The sequence below is a fragment of the Anas platyrhynchos genome, chromosome Z, assembly GCF_047663525.1.
Source record: "Anas platyrhynchos isolate ZD024472 breed Pekin duck chromosome Z, IASCAAS_PekinDuck_T2T, whole genome shotgun sequence".
Lineage (NCBI taxonomy): Eukaryota > Metazoa > Chordata > Aves > Anseriformes > Anatidae > Anas > Anas platyrhynchos.
In genome coordinates, this window is record NC_092621.1 from 64976748 (window position 1) to 64991805 (window position 15058).

The 15058-nt window shown below is 42.1% G+C and overlaps 1 protein-coding gene across 12 annotated transcripts in view; it reads left to right on the forward strand.

Moving 5' to 3' along the window:
* ZNF608 (zinc finger protein 608) overlaps positions 1-15058 on the forward strand; it is a 149687-nt gene that overhangs the window by 91940 nt on the left and 42689 nt on the right. The window contains exon 11 of one of the 12 annotated variants that reach the window (XR_011805681.1): positions 14050-14200. The exons of 9 other annotated variants lie outside the window; for them this stretch is intronic. The gene's annotated coding sequence lies outside the window, so the exon portion shown is untranslated. Of the gene's footprint in view, positions 1-1302; positions 5780-14049; positions 14201-15058 lie in introns of those variants that run through there. 2 more of the 12 variants (XR_011805678.1, XR_011805679.1) reach the window with 2 other exon arrangements.

Consider the following 15058-nt stretch of genomic DNA (forward strand, 5'->3'; position numbering starts at 1 on the left):
GCTGTGGCCACAGTCTTTTTTTAATGCTTTTGGGTGTCAACAAATAACAATGAATTTTTCTACTGTTTAATAACAAGCTAGTTAAAATTAAAAAAAAAAAAAGTTATTTTTGAAAGCTCTGGGTAGTAACAACATAATGGTTTCATTATCTAAAGTTCAGTCACAACAAGGACAAAAAAATCTCTCTTTGTGTGTGCTGAAGAGCTTTTCAGTTCTGAAAAAAAAAAATCAATACCATATTCACACTAATGTTTGCTTGCATAAAATATTGACTGTGGTCACACTGGCAGTTTTACATAAAGACTTAAAAGCAATCTTGATTGTCTGAAAGGTTCTAATTGTTTTTCCCCCTTCCTGAAAGAGTAATGAAAGGACAACTAAAAAGCAGAACTATATAGTTATTTTATAACTGGCACTAACAAATTTCACCAATTACAGAGTCCATTCTGTAAGCAATGAATGTGTGGCTCCCAATTAATCTAGTGTACCTCCAGGCAAGGTCTAAATCAGCTGGATACAGCTAAAGCAATTTGCACACAGCTAAAAGCAAATTGGAAAATAAGTGTTCCACGCTACTGCCTATCTTTCCAAGCCAAATACACAATCAGTATTCTGGCAGCAGCACTCTGTCATGTTATTTGCAGCTATCAATTTTAATTATAACAATTATTGATTAGTTGGGAAAGTGAATAATCTAATGTTCAAATGAGGTTGGCGCGGCTTGTGAGGATCTTTATTTCCCTTTCATGTGCGTGTCCATTTAGTTAGGAAATATCAAGCAAAGATACCTGCAGCACACTGCTGAGCTTAGCTAACTGTAATTGAAGTTGCAGTAGTGATTTTTTTGTTGTTGTTGTTTACAACAAACATCCGTTGTAAGGATTCAAGGATTCACCAGTCTGCTGTGCAAAAAAAGGTTGATATGAATTGAATTAGAGCACAAGAAGGGTTAGTTTGAGACTTTAGGCCAATAATTCCAGACATGGGCATCTAAAATCAGGCACCTAATTTCTTTCTTAACCACCCAAATGAATGAGCTGTTTTGCACAGGAAGGGAGGATTCTCATGTTGACACCGGCAATTTTGCTAACCTATTTACTTTTGGACACAAGCTGTTTCTTCTTGTAAAACAATGCTTCTCTTGGAAGAGGGAAGAAAGGAACTAATCCCACCCTTGCTGCACTGACAAGAGTTTTATGTGTTTTAGCTGAATAAATAGTGTGGGGAGGAGCACTGGACAGGAGCAGGGCTGCAGCCACAAAGGCTGAAAACAAACTTTCTGAATCCAAATGTTTGGCGTAGGCTCATCCAGACAGCTAACCAAACGCCTGCGTTGCTGAAGACACATGGTTTGCACCTGGTGCTGCACGCTGAGCAGTCGGCTGGCCAGGCAGGAGGAGGCTTTCCCCCATGCCTCCCTCTCCTCCAGAGCTGTAACCTGTAGCTCAGAGCTGCCAAGGGCAGGTGCATTGGACTAGAAGACATCTCCAGCAGATCAGGAGCCAGAGAATGTGCTAACAGCAGCTGACGTTGCGACAAATGAAACAAAGCAAAAAAACGCAAAGGCAGAGGAATGAATCGTGAATGTGCTGAGCATGGGAATGGCCAGGTCTGGTAACAAAACTGCTTCCTGCGAGAAGAACACAGCAGAACCCTTGAACAAGCACACTTACATGTGTGTCTCCCAGTGACCTGGTCACCTTTGGCGCGTGCACATGTGGTGGACTTTGTGTCTCCCGCTCTGTGTTTTCTATTTCTGAGCTCTTTTGTTCTGTGTCAGGATTTAGTATTCCCACTGAAAGTATGTTACCCTGCCCTCCAAATATTCCAGCATGGTCCACTCAATCCTGCTTAAAAATGGAGCTCTGTCCCAGTCATTTTCCTTCTTCCTTTCTTTCTTTTTGGTTGTGTTGAGGACAAAAAGCAAATGGATAGCAGCTTCCTGCTTAATACGATAGCGCTGTTGTACTAGAGAACCTTGAAAAGTTATGGATTGCAGTCCTTTAATCTGGCATACAAAAGCGTGATTCATAGTTTGTTAGGCCATGAATTGAACATCTCACAGCTTCTCTATTATTTAAAATGTAGTATTAATATTAAAATTGCTCTGCCTGTCCATAACTTTGGGATAAGAAACGTTCCTCAAGGGACCCCACTCCATCTGCAATAAGTGCTTTTCACTTCAGATTAATACATTTTCATTTGCCCTGTCATCCCATGCAGGCAGAGCGGGCCTCAAGCCACATGGGGTCAAGTAGGGGTCCAATTAGGCAAAGTTATTTTTAAGTTCTGGAGGGCATGGGGTCAGCACACTGGAGAGATTTAAGCACCTAAAGATGTAGATAGGTAGATACATATTTCCACAAGTGCTATCACAGTGAAATCAAGGGGAATTAGGCATCTGGCAACTATCTAGCAAAGCACATTTTGAGATTCCCTTGAAGAGCTTTCTAGGCACGTGAATGCTCTTGAAACTCCAGCTGCTTCCGCAGCAGAAAGGTCCAGGCAACACAGTTGCCTCACTTCCCCTCTCCCTGCATGTCAGGTCTGACAAGGTATAGCTCCAGGGCTGAAATGCAAAGCTGAGAGTTGCAGCAGCCTTCAGGTGCATGCTGCGCAGGAGGACAGCCAGGAGGCCACCCCAGGACACGAAGGCGCTGGAGGCAGAAGGACAACGTCCCCAGGCACACGTCCATGCTGAGCAATGCGGGGTGGCCCTGTGGCCAGGGAACCTGCTTGCTCGGTGCTCTTTGCAGTACCCGGGGTGAAGGAAGGTCAGCGAGGAGGTCAAGGAACACGGGGCCAAACATCTGGCTAGCTTGGTCATCACTGGTGGCCACAAACAGATGCATGGGAAAGAGCACGAAGAGGATACTCAACCATGCCAACACTCTCCTGCTTTCTGGCAGTTTTCTTCCAGGGTATTTTCCGACCCCCTTGTATTTTTTCTATGTAATAACGTACAAACATTTTTAAGCTGCTTCTTCCCTCCCCTCTTGAATGCAATAGAAACTTCTTGTGTTCACAGTGTCCCTTGCCAAGGATTTTACCATGTGTGCTGGCCATTGCATGAAGACATTCTGTGCGCTCTGACTGCAATGCCTGTTATCTTTATTTGGTAGACCTGGATTCCTGTACTGGAAGTAACAAAACCAATTTCAGTTCTAATCATCTTCCTCCTACACCTCCTGTGATTTTATAGACTTTAATATATTCTCCCTTAAGTGATCTTTTTTTCCCCTCACTGAAGATTTCCAGACTAATCTTTTTTTTTTTTTTTTCCATTTTTTCTTCTCCTTTTTTTTTTTCCCTGCTATATGGAGACTATTAATCATTCTTGCCATCCTTCCCTGAACCTTTTTAATTTCTAATATAATTGTTAAGCTGTGGAGACACATATCCATCTTCCCGTTGTGAGAACTCCCCTTTTATTCGTACCTTTAGCTTCCTGGGTTTTAGCCAGTTTTTCCTTCTGTGCACTTCTACGCTGGTGAGTTTCTTTAAAAGCCATCATGTGTCATGGTTTTGTCTGGGACAGAGTTGATTTTCTTCGTAGAGGCTCACACAATGCTGTGTTTTGGATTTGTGATGAAAATAGCAGTGACAGCACATGGATGTGTCACTTGTTGCAGAGCAGTGCTCACACAGAGCCAAGGACGTTTCAGCTCCTGGTGCTGATCTGCCAGCGAGGAGGCTGGGGGTGCACCAGGAGGGTACACGGCCAGGACAGCTGGCCCACGCTGGCCAGAGGGATGTACCATACTGTGTGGTGTCATGGTCAACCTGGGGTAAAGAAGGAGGGAGGGGGGATGTTCGGAGTGATGGTGTTTGCCTGCCCAAGGAACCGCTGTGCATGCTGAGCCCTGTTCTCCTGGGAGTGGCTGAACGCCTGCCTGCTGATGGCAAGCAGTGAATGAATTCCTCATTTTGCTTTCCTTGTGTGCACAGCTTTTGCTTTCCCAAGTGAGCTGTCTCTGTCTCAACCCATGAGTTCTCTCAGTTTTACCTTCCTGATTCTCTCCCCCATCTACCTGGGGAGAGTGGGTGAGCAGCTGGGTGGTGCTGAGCTGCCCGCTAGGTTAAACTACAGCAGTCCTTTCTGGAGCCCAACATATGCCATGAAAGGTTGGAGATGATGACAAATTTGATTGGAGTGTGAAAATATTATAGCTGTTTAGCTGCTAATTGGCTGGCTCCCATGCTTGCCGTGGGGCTTGCTTGCCTTACTTTATGTTAGAGTCCAGTGCTTGTCAGTGGCTGCTTCTGCTTCTGCCATTTGCTCTACTCCTTAGTATCTTGCTTTGCTGTGCCTGGGAACATTTTGATATCAGCCGTGACCATTCTCCAGGGCTGTTGGATGGCCAGATCATTGCTGCTGTTCTTGTTTTCGTTCTCATTGCTGCTGTACTAGGCAGGCTGGAGCTCCAGACTGAATTCACGTCAGAGAGACTGTGACCTGTGGGTGAGTCCACATGGGAGCACATACACCCCAAAGTGTCTGCAGCCATGGAGAAGTCCATGCTGTGTAGCAGGTACACCTTGCAGGGTCCATGGATAAGGACATGCCAGAACACCCTGAGAAGTCTGTGGCTGTGGATAAGACCATGACAGAACAGGTGTCTTAGACCAGTGAAAAGGGCTGTGCCAGAGCAGGAACACTTCAAAGTGAGTGTGGCCCATTACTACCAGAGCAGGTAGACCCCAAGGCATTAGTGGCCATGGGTAAGTCCACAACACAGTAGGTAGACTTTGGAAGGGACTGTGGCTCCTGAATGAGGCCATTCCAGAGCAGGTACACCTCTAAGGGACAGTGGCCAGTGGAGAAGCCCAGGCTGGAGCAGGGGCAAGGGGATGAGTTCACTGCCATGCTAAACCCTACGGCCTGGTCCAAAAGGACAAGGGGTGGAGATTGTGATGGATATGCCTTCAAACTGTTGTAAACCTTGATCACAGGATTCCTGTAGCAGGAAACACTCGAATCAAGAGAGGATGAGCCTCACAAGAAGCAGTGCAAGTACACCAGTGACCCGACCTGAGCTGACTTTGGCATCCAATAACTCCACGCAACACACCACGTCTCCTGTCCTGAGCGACCACCGTAACAGATAGAAGCTAAGTCGTGGACTAAAAGAAATCAGTGGACTTTTAATGGACATTTTATGGACATTTCATATGGGTGGTCCATAGACTAAGAAAATAATATCTGTTTATTCAAGGGTGGTGATTAATGAGTATGTATTGGAAAGTATGGGACCTGAGCATGACATAAATGGTATGGAACAAGGGGTGGACATTGTCATGGTTTTGGCTGGTTAATTTTATTTGTAGAGGCTCACACAATGCGGTGTGTTGGATTTATGATGAAAATAATGGTGATAACACACTGAAGTTTTTAGTTGTTGCAGTGCAGCACTTACACAGAGCCAAGGACGTTTCAGCTCCTGGTGCTGTCCTGCCAGCAAGGAGGCTGAGGGTGCACCAGGAGCTGGGAGGGGACACAGCCAGGACTGCTGGCACAGGCTCACCAAGGGGATATTCCATACCATATACCGTCATGCTCAGCAATAAAAGCTGGGGTAAAGAAGGAGGAAAGGGGGAACATTCAGAGTGATGGCATTTGTCTGCCTGAGGAACCGTTACGCGTGCTGAGCCCTGCTTTCCTGGGAGGGGCTGAATGCCTGCCTGCCAATGGGAAGCAGCGAATGAATTCCTTGTTTTGCTTTTCTTGCGTGCGCGCCTTTTGCTTTACCTAGTAAACTGTCTTTATCTCAACCCATGAGTTCTTGCGCTTTTACCTTTCTGATTCTTTCCCCCATACTACGTGGGTAGAATGAGCTGCTGGGGCACTTAGCTGCCTGCTGAGTTTAACTACAGCAGCATGAAAAACCCTGTCAAGAAGCTCTTGGAAAACCAACTAGGCAATATCACTTGGGTGATCTGGTTGAATCATCCTTTTCCATATGATTGTTGATCCCCCAAAAGGCTGTGTTAAGAGGCTTGTAAGGCAGGACTTCCCCTGACAGAAATTCCAAGTGTGGAAGTGCCTTTTGTGTTTGCATACAGCAGGGAAGAGATTAAAGTTGCTAAATGATGGGTATTTGGACATTTTAATCTAGCAGTATGAAATGTCATGTGATTTTGTATAGACAGATGAGGCACAACTGTCTTAGGACACTCTTTGGAGCCCAACAAAGATCAGAAACAGGTTCCCACAGCTGTATTTTATTAAACCCACCTCCTTGGTTTGCTCTTAGAATCACAGAACACCCAGCCTGATGCAGGTCTGGTCAGATGGGGTTGCTCAGGGCTGCGTCCAGTTGAGTTTTAAATATATTCAAGAGTGAAAATCCCACACCTCTCCAGGCTTCTTTTCCACTGTCTCACTGCCTTCATGGTGAAAATTGTTTTTATTTTACCTAGTTGAAGTTTCCCATGTTCCAGCTTGTGTTTGTTGTTTCTTTTCACACTCCTGTCCAGCTTTGGGAAGGGTCTGGCTCCGCTTTCCCTATATCCTCCCACTAAGTAGCTGTAGACAGCAGTCAGGTCTCCCTTCAGCCTTCTGTTCTGAAAGTTGAACTAAGACAGTGCCTTTTAGCCAAAAAGAGGCTGTACATTGGTTCAACAGCAGCAGCAGCATTTTTCAAATCTTGTCCTTACAAATGAATATCTGGGGCCATTGTACTACAAATGAATACAAGGGCAAGGATACAGATGCTATTCACATGGCGTTGGAAGAAATTTTTAACAAGTTTTTTTAATTAGGTTTCTCAAGAGTAGGTGATTAGATCTAAAGAATCAGCCAGTGGCTAACAATTCCTTAAGAACTGTCTGACTGATGTTGTATTTACAGCACACGCTGGGTAGACAGTGTGTGTGCTAGGAAGTTCATTCCAAACAGAGTAGTGGCCCCCAAGGGCACCATTAAAAGCCAGCAGAAATTGAAGCAATTCAGCATTCATCAGCTTGGACTGAAGTGATTTCAGTACTATGATCCATCAGCGTGCACAATATGAGTTTTGCAAAGACCAGCTGGGGTTTTAACTGCTGGTTTGCATACCTGAGGTCTGACACCCTCCAAAGCCTGTGCGTGGCTCTTGATGTCCTCGTGGCTTCTGGCAGAAGAGACAGGGCTCCACAGCAGTAGCACAGCCTTCCCTTACAGAGGGAGCCTTTGGCGTGGTACTGAGTGGCTGTTCCTCTGTCTGATGGTATGTGAGGCACAACACCATGCAAATCTCCTCCACCATTTTGCTATTTCACAGATACGAGTCTACCAGTGAGCAAAGTGGGAAGGTGAGCTGAGTCTTATCAGTCTGCTGGTGATAGCACAGATGATTACTCTCTCAGTCACTCCAAAGAGGATAATGAAGTACATTTCCCAAAGTTTGAGTATGGTATGAAGTAGATAAAGACAAATTGGCTCTAATCAGCCTGGAGAATAGCAAAAATCTCTCCAGAACAGCTGCTTTCATAAAATTCCTGGTCTCTTGATAGGAAATACAATTGGCAGCTCACATGAGACTCTGACCACAGCAAATCTGACATTGACTGTCTGCTTAGATTATGATCCAAATCTGAAATCCAAAGTGTTCAGAGCCAAGAATTTGAATCCAGGCTGCGCGTCCTCCCATCTACAGCCCTGGAATTTATTACAATTCTCCACCATTTCAAAAACATATGTTTAGTGAGTGTCGAATGGGAAGCACTGTGGCAGACTGCAAACCAGGCTCTAGCTTTTCTTGCAGAGATACATAACAGCAGCTCAGGCTCCAGTGTTTAGTTCAGAGACTGCAGTCCACTCAAATGTATATTGGTCTCTATTGCAGGAAATGTGAGTGACTCCTCATGTATGAGGCGTATAGTTCAGTGGTCTTTACAGCTGTAGGTGCTAACATCCTGTTTCAGCTTGTTCACAAATTAATTCTAGGCATAACAGGATTTCTATAAGGCTCTTGTGCAGGCAAGCACGTAGAGCTAAATACCTGCAAATCTCCTTTAAAAATATATTAATTTTATGCATGTGTGGGGAAGAGACGGTACTGCCTAAAGGGACTGAACAGAATCTGATCCATTAAATATTTCCAGTGTTGAATATAGTATTTCCTCCAAACTGCATGTACTTCTGAATATGCCTTTGTTCACATATATTTCAGAGATAATAGCATGACTGTGGTATAATGCTTCATTCTGGCTTTCAGAGATAACAGGGCTAAAAATGCAAAACAATATCAAGCAAATCTGGACAGCGTGAAAATAAATAATAAAAAAAGAGCAGCTGAGGCTGTCCTTGACAACATTACTGCTAAAAGTGACCTACCCTGACTAATGCATCCATTTCATAAGGATTTAGGACTCTTATAGTGGTTTTGTAATATGATAAAGCGTCTCTAAAGATGTCTTTTGAAAAAGAGGAGAAAATTGCAGCTGATGCAAAGTTTCCATGAACGAAGGCTCATTAAAAAAGCTTATGGTTAGAAGTAATTCCACAGTAAAGGACATATATTTGCCTTTCTGTTTCTCTTATTTTTATTGTGTGATATATTCTGTTTTTAAGTATACTTTTAAAAATTTCATATATATAAATATATACATACATATCTGTATGTATGTATATATGCACACATACATAGATGTAAACTCGTCTTTTGCTTTCTTTTTCCCACATCAGCCCCATTCCCCTCTCAGCAGCGAATTATACAGATTTATGTTCAAATAAGTAATTAATAATTAACAACAATTAATAATTAATAATTAATCCAAATTCACAGTCATGTCAAGGGTATAGAGGTAATCTGACCCAATGAATCAAGCAGAGGGTAAAAAACATGCCATTCCCGAAGAAATTAATGGACTTTGTTTTCACTTAAAGCAGGGATGACTTTGGTGCAATAACAAAGAATTTCACAAATTTGGACTGATTCACTAACAAGAAATTTACACCACTGTCTGCTTGCCTCTGAATTTGACCCTTTCATTTTAGCTTGAATTGATGATTGCTGTGGAAGCAGAGGAAACTGGATGCCCATCTTTGGAGTGAACATAACTCAGTGAGCAAACTGTACAGGAATTTGAGGGCAAAGTCATCTAAGGATTAAAAAAAGCCACCAAGTAAACACCAGGAAAAAGAGTGTCTGTCTGATTTTTCTGTCACTTGTCTGTGATGGCTGGCACTCCTAAACGCTATAGCTGCACCCTGTTAAAATTTAATTTGCTCTCAGTGAGGGCAGGGCACACACAAACCTCATTTTAATAAGCCCTTGAGAAGTGGCCTGCAATCAAACCCTCTACCCATGGTTCCTCCTGATCCTGCTGGTCTCTGGTCTGCAGACATCTCAGTGGGAAAACCAAGGTGGGCTCCGTGGATGCTGGGCTGCTGGGAGAAGCCCTCTCACGTCACGTTCGTCAGGCCTGAGTCACAGCGCGGGCACCAGGGGCTCGGAAACGTTTCACAATGCGGCGCTGAACCGTGCTGCATGGCTGACCTGCTTCAGCCAAAGGAAAGAAAGCCCGCATTAGCATGTGAGCAGAGGAAGTCAAAATGATCTCATTCATAGAGCCTTCTCCCATTTATGTAAAGGGACCTGGCCCCCACAGAAGAGCATGTCTTTCTCTGGGCCACACAGGGCTGTCTGCCTAATTTTCCTCATTCTTAACCTTTGCCTCTCCATAGGACTGAAGTGCAAGACAAAGCCAGGACGCTGCATTCTTCCTTTATATCTTAGCTACAATAGCAAGGAGGTGGCAGGGTTAAAAATGTTTGCACACCCATGCGATAGCCTGAATGCAGAAAGCTGCTCTGGGGTCCCTGTCTCTGGGCTGTACGGGCTGGCGGGCTGGAGAGCATGCATGCATGTAGCAGGCAGCCACAGCCACACGGCCTCAAATGTAAGCCACTGAGTTTAAATTAATGATAAAAAATAGCTCCTAAATAATAAAAGTCCCCAAAGCAAAACTTTCATCTGATACTACTAATTGCCTTTGAATTAGTTCTTCTCTATAATGCCACATTAGCACAGCAGCACATTAATTATTGAGGAATATTTAAATCATTCTGAAGTAAGCAATACATTCATTTAACATTTATTTTAGGTGTGAAATATCTCTTGTAGGGAGTTACATTTAATATATATATATATAATATAAATTTAAATATAAATTTTATATAAATATAAAATATAAATTATATATATGTATATATATATATATATATATATACACACACACACACAGGTATATATATATATACATATATATATATATATATATATAACAAAATCATTTGTTTTCCACACATCTTTCACAGTTGTGAATTTTTGTGAAGACAATGCGGCAATTGAACCACACTGTTCAGAAGAAAAGTATTTTTATCATATTTTTAATCTAATAATTAATTCTTTTTTAAAGTTGTACCTCTTAGCAAGTATTTCCTAGCAAGCTTTTCCTAGTGTTTTGTTGCCGTATTGGTTGACAGCTTAGTAAATTGTTTTTTAAAGGAGTCTACCTCGATTGAATTAATTATTCATGCTGATAATAAGCTAAATATTCACAAAACTATATTGATTGTGCCAACATGGCTCTTGAATCTGACTTACTGTTGAAGTGCTAAAATTCACCTTTTGAAAAAGAACGCAGCCTTTCTGTGACTTTACATGGTATCTGTACAGTATAACAGTTCAAATTACGTTGCCTGAAAGTAAAGGCAGAGATATACAATGGTAGAAATATATGAGTGATAACTTTATTCCCTTACTATTGTATTATGCTGCAAAACCTATTTCTTCTGTTAGAAAATATTCAAAGTAGGTTTTAGTATTTTGTATGATCCCTTTTGTGTTGCCTTATAAGACATGCCTTCAGGTACCTCTTCTGTTGAGTTTATCAAACAAATATTCATTCTACCTTCTTTCTCTCAACAGAGAGAAACAGCCACGACAAGGTGCAAGTCAGAACATCCTAGCCACTCACAGCCTTACAGAGTGCTCTGTGAGTCAGAGTGCTCACTCACAGCCTGATGTATACACAGACAAAACCCACAAAGTATATGCGTATGTTGTCCTAACAGGGCATGCGTGTGAAGGTACCAATGTTATAAGTACTAAGGGCCTCACCAGAGGACGCTCAGATAATGTATGCCTGTGTGGGTGGGCAACACAGTGCTGGACACATACTGGGTCATGACAAAAAAGGGAGAGGTACAATTAGTGCTTGACCTGGCCTATGTACTGAAGACATTTTGCGCAGCTTCTTGGGTAGCTTCTTCTCTTTCCCCTCCAAAAGCCATACTGTAAGCTCAGCCTTGAGCTATAATACAGGATGCTCTAAGACCCAAATGAACCTCTTAAAGGGCTTTTTAGGGACTAAATGAGTCACAGGAGCACCTGCTTCTAGAATGTCATTTTGTATGTCATCTTCTCAAGTGATACACACAAACTTTAGAGGTACCCCATTTGTGTCCTTCCAATACATAGGGTGTTAAACTGAAGATAACAGTTCCAGGCAATCAGAGGCAGGTCAGAGCAAATACAGATCCAGGATGTTTCAAGCCTGAGAAGACGATGTTGCAGTCCCTGAAAAAACTGTGGTACAGATCTCGTGGTGAGTTGCATTCAAGCACCCAAAGGACAAGAATGCAACTGGGAAAAGCCAACACATATTTACCAAGGGTAACATTTGAATATGACACCAAAGTAGTAGCAGCTTTTATGTACAGAGGGAGGAAGAGCCACTGTACAGGACGTAGACAGGTTGGATGGTTTGGTCATAAAGAATGGCACAAGGTGTAACAAAGCTTGCTTTAAGTCCTGTACCTGGGACACAGTGATCTCAGGCAAAGGCATGGGCTGAAGTCTGACTGTGTAAAGGCCCTGGTCACCACTGTGAGCATGAGCCAGAAGCATGCCCTAGCAGGAATGCAAGCCAGTCCTGGGCCACATCAGGCCAAATTCTGTCCTAGACTGGACACCAGCTTGAAATCTGGATGGTCAGCGTCACATACCATGTCTGACAGCCCTGGTGCTCTGGAGTCCTATTTCTTCATTCTCACATTTCTCCTTTGTAGATGCCAGTTCCATTCAGATGCCTCTGGAGTTTTTATTTCTATTCTCATTCTTGCTTGCAGTCTGTTCTGTCTTTCTCTAAATTCCTCGCTTCACACACTTTGCATCTAGTTTTATGAAAACCTCATCTTTTCACTGAGTGATATGGCCATTTGCATTTCCCCACATAATGTTCTGACATTTAAACCTTCAGGACAATATTCATTCCCTTTGTGAGAAACTGCTTTGTAACATCAGTCCTCACTGATGTTACTAATATTTGGATTCTTCTTAGAACTATGCTCTTTTCCCCAAGCTATAAATTCCTCCAGGTGATTAGTAATTGCAGAATGTGCAAGTGTTGATGGATTATGAACTTGCTTAGCTAACGACTTTGCAGGGCAAGATTAGCAGGAAAATATGGAAGGAAATCTGGATGTTGTGTCTCTAATTCATTATCCTTCCATGGTTTTGTTAGTCTCCTTGTCAGAACTGAGGAAAGACACCACAATATTGCATAAACATAAAAGCCCTCAGCAGAATTTCTAACACTATGTGGAAAACAACTCACCCGTGACGTGTTGCTTCAATGGATGACCTCAACACAGTAGACATGAGAAATCTACAGTAGGTTTCCCAAAGCAGACCTCATAATTTTGAAGGATGCAATTTATTTTGCACAATGCTGAGATTATAGCATGTATAGAAGACTCAAAGGCAGACATCTTTGCAAGCACAGAGAAGTACAGTGCAATTTTAGAAATTTTTAAAGTCTGTCTTTAAATAAGTTCTGGATTCAAGGATTTTCTAAGGATGGTCACACTTCAGCAACAAAAAGAATTTCTATGTAGGTGCTGCTAAAATTCTTCGCAGAAGCTCTAAAATGTCTGTTTTTTAATTGAGACTATGGACAACCAGCTGTTCCACACTTGGTCCCTAAAAGGGACCCCCTGTAGCAAACAAGTCTGGATTTCCCATGTGAGGGAAACTTACCTTGAAACAGTCAGACCTTGGACAAAGACCCGAACCAGGGCCTGCTGTTTCTTTAGGTCCTTTTTCCAGTTAGTTCAGTGATCTCTTTTTCACTCCTGTCTCATGGGGATATAACTACAATTTCTTTTCATTTCCAGTGTCCAAGTCTTTAAGACTTTATGCCTGCTAAGACTGTGATGAATAGCTTCTGGTTCTTTCCACATCTGGGCTACTTATGATCCTTTGCTACTATTTTTTTTTTTTTCCTTAGTGTTTGTTTGGGTATTGGCATTATTTAGCAATGAGCAAGAATGGTAGCTATACCACTGGAGTACCTAAGGATTATTATTTTGTTCAATCTGAAGTACTGATCTGAGCAGCACACTGCACCTTTTGGGTAGGAGAAACATTTTCCAGGTATGTGCCTTTCTTTTTCCAGTGTCCATACACTAGTGATGAAGCATTTTCTATACATTACTGTGCAAGAAATCACAACATTTTTGTGAATTTACCTGCATCTCATTTTGTCAAAATACACGGTATTTCAGATTCACTGCACATGACACTTTACTTCTGGATTGTTTCATCCCATTTTGTGCTGTAAAACGAGTTGCTTAATTATTTTTATCCTGAATATACAGGAGAAATGACATATTTTGTCAACAGACTAAGATAATGGAAGTCAGAGCTGGGCATCTGGCTAGGATATTAAAAGTGGTGAGTAACCTGACAAGGGTGAACAGGTCTTACTTGAAGATAGATATCTTCTCAGACCTATCTGACCTCTCTCCCTACCCCACTGAAGAACCATCCTTGTAAAACAGGAGAGTAACAAAGAAGAGGAAAGGTGTGCAGCTGCCTCAGTCATAAATTGAACCTGAAGAACAACTGAAGAGGGAAGAACTAACTCTGGCCAAGAGATATATGCAGGGTTCATGTTTGTACATGGATTGGTGGGTTTCTGTATTATCCAAGAATAAAGTATTTTAAAAATCCCTCTGCAGACTTTTTTTTTTTTTTTTTTTTAAATATTTTCAACCAGAGAGCCACAGAAGAGGAGCGCTTGGAAGTCTGTATGAGCTATATGGGAAAATTTGTGATGGGGGGCTGCTGCATGGACCTGGCTGAGACCCTTCTTCTGTCGAGGGAAAAGGAGTCTCGCAAACCAGAACCCACACCCAGAGTACACCCAGGTGACTCACAGGTGGAAAATTATCAGAATTATTTGTGTGGGAAATCACAAGATCCAAACCCTGTGCAGACTGATTTCCAAGCATGTGATATGACTCAGCTGTTGCTGTAGTGTAAATAGAACAAAAAGTGAAAAAGAAAGATGGGAGAGTAGTATTTCTGTCAGTAGAAATATTTCCTTTGCAGCACGACAGGAAGAGAGACCTCATAAGGAATGAGAGGTTAGAAGCACCATATGTTGGAAATAGGATGTGGGGAAATCCCGTACTGAGAAAGAGTTAAAAGGAGAGATTCAATGGCAAGAAAAAGTAGACCTTGGGGATAAAGGATAAGGATGAACGTGATAGGGGACAGTAAGAAAGAGACAATAGAATGCAATGAAAAGAAACAGACAAAAGAAAAGAAAAGAAGCGTAAGATCATAGGAAAAGGAGAGAGAAGCGTGTGGGGGGGTCAGTAATGGGTGCTGGGCATAAAAGCAATGAAGAATGAATGAGAAGAGAAATGCTCCTTTCAAAGAGAAAAAGAACAAGTAGTTACAGAAGAGAAGGGCAAGAGAACAATGTGCAGAACAAAAAAAATAAAATTAAAAAAAAATAAATAAATAATACAGAAGTGAATAAAATAAACCAGAACTAATAGAAAAGAACAGGGAGGGAAAAAGCCTGAAGAGAATAAAAAAGATAAGTCAATATTGAATATATATTTATTAAAAAAAAAAAAAAAAGGACTGATTTTAATTGGATTCATTTGTGTATCTATATTTCCTGTGAATGACACCTTATTTCTTCCTAGATTTTGGCATTAAAAGCAGTGACTAAATATGAATGATTATAGTTCAACATTTATCATATTTTATGA